Source organism: Rhynchophorus ferrugineus, unplaced genomic scaffold (assembly GCF_030347505.1).
Source record: "Rhynchophorus ferrugineus isolate W39M unplaced genomic scaffold, kcgeb_rfMv2 rfM590, whole genome shotgun sequence".
In the NCBI taxonomy this organism is placed as follows: domain Eukaryota; kingdom Metazoa; phylum Arthropoda; class Insecta; order Coleoptera; family Curculionidae; genus Rhynchophorus; species Rhynchophorus ferrugineus.
The window spans coordinates 25,001-29,661 of NW_027473167.1; the positions used below are offsets into that span (position 1 = coordinate 25,001).

Here is a 4,661-nt window from a genome sequence, read left to right on the forward strand (position 1 = left end):
GTAATGATCCTTCCGCAGGTTCACCTACGGAAACCTTGTTACGACTTTTACTTCCTCTAAATGATCAAGTTTGGTCATCTTTTCCTACACATCGACGACGCCGAAACGCCATCGCGTGTCGATCCGAAGACCTCACTAAATCATTCAATCGGTAGTAGCGACGGGCGGTGTGTACAAAGGGCAGGGACGTAATCAACGCGAGCTTATGACTCGCGCTTACTGGGAATTCCTCGTTCATGGGGAACAATTGCAAGCCCCAATCCCTAGCACGAAGGAGGTTCAGCGGGTTACCCGGGCCGCTCGGCCAGGGAAGACACGCTGATTCCTTCAGTGTAGCGCGCGTGCGGCCCAGAACATCTAAGGGCATCACAGACCTGTTATTGCTCAATCTCGTGCGGCTAGAAGCCGCCTGTCCCTCTAAGAAGAATAGTTTGTACGCCGACAGTAAAAACCGCGCACGAACCGCGAAACCCGAAAGCAACGCGGCCGGCGGGCCTTTAGGATGTCAAAAAGCGCCTAGTTAGCAGGCTAGAGTCTCGTTCGTTATCGGAATTAACCAGACAAATCGCTCCACCAACTAAGAACGGCCATGCACCACCACCCACCGAATCAAGAAAGAGCTCTCAATCTGTCAATCCTTCCGGTGTCCGGGCCTGGTGAGGTTTCCCGTGTTGAGTCAAATTAAGCCGCAGGCTCCACTCCTGGTGGTGCCCTTCCGTCAATTCCTTTAAGTTTCAGCTTTGCAACCATACTTCCCCCGGAACCCAAAAGCTTTGGTTTCCCGGAAGCTGCCCGTCGAGTCATATTAGGGAACGTCGACGGATCGCTAGCTGGCATCGTTTAAGGTTAGAACTAGGGCGGTATCTGATCGCCTTCGAACCTCTAACTTTCGTTCTTGATCAATGAAAGCGTTTTTGGCAAATGCTTTCGCTTCTGTTCGTCTTGCGACGATCCAAGAATTTCACCTCTAACGTCGCAATACGAATGCCCCCATCCGTTCCTATTAATCATTACCTCGGGGTTCCGAAAACCAACAAAATAGAACCGAGGTCCTATTCCATTATTCCATGCATACAGTATTCAGGCGAAATTTTAGCCTGCTTTGAGCACTCTAATTTGTTCAAAGTAAACGTGCCGGCCCACCTCGACACTCAGTAAAGAGCACCGCGGCAGGATTGAGTTGGGCCGTCGTAACCACGACGCGCACAACACGCACGCCGAAACGCACGCGCGACGGCGACGCGACACGACTAAGCCCACCGGCAGGACGTCTCGCGAAAAACACGCCAGTTAACACCGCGAACGATGAACCGGCGGCGCGAGACACAAATTCGACTACGAGCTTTTTAACCGCAACAACTTTAATATACGCTATTGGAGCTGGAATTACCGCGGCTGCTGGCACCAGACTGGCCCTCCAATTGATCCTCGTTAAAGGGTTTAGAGTGTACTCATTCCGATTACGGGGCCTCGGATGAGTCCCGTATCGTTATTTTTCGTCACTACCTCCCCGTGCCGGGAGTGGGTAATTTGCGCGCCTGCTGCCTTCCTTGGATGTGGTAGCCGTTTCTCAGGCTCCCTCTCCGGAATCGAACCCTGATTCCCCGTTACCCGTTACGACCATGGTAGGCGCAGAACCTACCATCGACAGTTGATAAGGCAGACATTTGAAAGATGTGTCGCCGGTGCGAGACCGTGCGATCAGCTTAAAGTTATTCAGAGTCACCAAGTTGTACGATGACGAGCGCGAACCCGAAACCGATTGGTTTTGATCTAATAAAAGCACTCCTTCCATCTCTGGTCGGAGCTCTGTTTGCATGTATTAGCTCTAGAATTACCACAGTTATCCAAGTAATTGTGGGTACGATCTAAGGAACCATAACTGATTTAATGAGCCTTTCGCGGTTTCACCTTAATTCGGTATGTACTGAGACATGCATGGCTTAATCTTTGAGACAAGCATATGACTACTGGCAGGATCAACCAGGGAACTGTTCTTATTATTTTATCGACACGAAGCAGATAAAACAAATACAGACACAGTTTATTTTATAAGTTTGACTTATAAAGAAACGTGTGCGTAAGACGACGATATATAATATATATCGACGACTAATAAAAAGGAGGTGCATGATAGCGCGCCTAGACGACGGAAAAACCGGTCCGAGGCGCCACGCTCTTACATTTTAATATTAGTTGTCTAATAAAACAAAACGATATCATCATCTTAGACACATCTTTTGTTTTTTTTATACACAACCGATCGACTAGGCACCCAATTATCTCGATTATCGACGACGATCGTCGACTACGTCGAAAATTGGATGCCGCAAAATATCGTTCGGCGTTTATAAGACCTCGAAAAACATTCTCTCCGAACCCTTCGCTAGATAGAAATATATAAAGCGACAAGGAAACCTCGTACGAGAAACGTTTCGTGATTTTTTATTTTATTCTCGCTCGGAGAGCAGAGAGCTATCGCAAAATGTGTTGCTGTTTTATGAACGTTCCGATGAAAAACCGATACGTCCATAAAAATAATAATTCCAATCGCATATGAATCGTGGATCATCTTCTTCTAACGAAGCCGAATGTTCCCGCCGAATTCGCGATCTCGCAGTGATACCGTCGTCGTCGTCGTACGCTTCCCGATATATCGAAAAAAACCGACCAGGAAGAACAACGAAACGACGATACAAAATCGCGAGAGCGTTACGAATATATAATAACACGACGAAATACGCTTTTTATTTAGATAAATAAAAAAATACGGTTCGGATCTTATATATTAACATATAATATGTAATACCACCTTCGCTGATCAAAAGCCACTCGGTAAAAGTGTCACAGCGCCGGTCGACCCGACCCGTCGTATCCGTCTCTCGTATCGCCCCACGTAGAAGCGCACACGATTTAAGCGCGGGTCTCTCGCCAGCTATCGGAAATGTATGGGTGTTTTAGAACAGATCGTTTATACGGACGTTGCGCAAATTTTTCGTTTTTACGTCTGCCCGTTCTCGTTATTATCGGAATGTTCCGATGAATAAACTTTAGCTTTAGACAACGTGAACTTCTAAAGCAATAATTTTAACCTCTCGTGTTAATACGTCCTCAGGCCGTTTCTAGACTGCCGATCACGTTCTTTAAAAGTCGGAAAATTCCGATCCATAAAATTATGCTAGTAGAATGTAAAGATCCTTCATAGGATGGATACTGTCACATATCGATACGGCGATCGGAGTAAAACTGTTCTCACGTATTTCAGGACATTTTAGGTTGTTACGTCGGCCCGTTCGTTATTATCGGTATATACCTATGAATAAATGTTTTGCTTGTAGAACGTAAGATTCCAAAAGAATGATTCGCCGAAACGATGGTGCACCCTTACGATCGGATATTTGCCGCTTATTGGCCATTTTCTATAATTCATCCGTTAGATATCGTTTATCGACTACGGATAAGGTTTTCCGATATCAGAATGTTCCTAAGGATGATTCGAAAGTGATTTGAACGAAGAATTTGATAGAATGAATCCTTTATTTATCCATTGAGTACAGGGTACGGAGTGTCTGCGGGGTCAGCTAATATATTATATTTCTCTCTCGACGTAATGGTAACTCGAAGTCCGAACCGCGCTCATGAAGCTCGGTTTCAATCCAATCCATGTTGGTCGGTTCCTCGAGAGGAACGCCGTATCTTCGCGGTCGACCGCCTAATGAATCAGGTGGTAAAAGTCCAAGCCCAGCGCGGCAACGGCAGGCGCGTTCAACGTTTTAACTGCCAATTCTACGGTCATTCATCGGCCAACTGTAAAGCCACTCCGGCCTACGTCAAGTCCCAAAGACAGAAATTCCCCGCCGAAATGCACCAACTGTTGAGAACCATACACCGCAAATTACTCGGGATGCAAGTGCCGACCTACTCCAAAAACAACCAAACCCAAAAGACCAATTCCTCCCCCCACTCATGTACGGGGAACTCAAGATAACAGTCGTCTGGCTGGTCTGGATTCCACTAGAACACGAACCCGATCTCCATTGGCGAAATACTCTTCGGAACATATTCAGATGACCAAGGAGATTTTCAGGCCATTTTCAACGCCATCAACCACACAGCTATTGGAAGAATTACTATCGGCCGGGATAATAGATGAGTTGGAACTTGGGCTTATTGCTCCAAGCGAACCAACTCACTACTCCTCCAATCGACCGACAATAATTGACTTTTTTATCTATCAAAATTCGAATCAAGCCTCTGACCTGCAAGTACTCCAAGATATCGATTCTGACCACAGGCCTATCCTCCTCACCCACCATCAGCGATTTTCCACTGAGTTCCACTGTCCCCAAGCAAGGTCAACCTAGTAAACGAAAAAAAAAGTATCTTCTCTTTGACGATCCTCATTATATTAGGACGATAGTTCCATTCTAAATTCTTGATTAATTACAGTTCCTATTTGTTCATTTCGAGACGTTCCCGTGATTAATACTTATCGTGTAGAAATTAGCCACAATCCACAATTAGCCACAGTTAGGAAAAATAAATTAATTATCATATAGTCATAAACGTAATAAAAATGAATACACATATTTTCGAAGTCACTCCAGAAATACTTTACCTTATTTTTAAATAACAATCTCGGGCCGTACCATTTTTACAAA

General features: G+C 45.5%; 1 non-coding gene across 1 annotated transcript; it reads right to left on the minus strand.

Annotated features, from left to right (window-relative positions):
* Nucleotide 1: 1 nt before the first annotated feature.
* Nucleotides 2-1,990, minus strand: LOC143206210 (small subunit ribosomal RNA). The gene has a single exon (XR_013008206.1). It is a non-coding gene; the product is annotated as a small subunit ribosomal RNA (ribosomal RNA).
* Between the last annotated feature and the right edge of the window lie 2,671 nt (nt 1,991-4,661).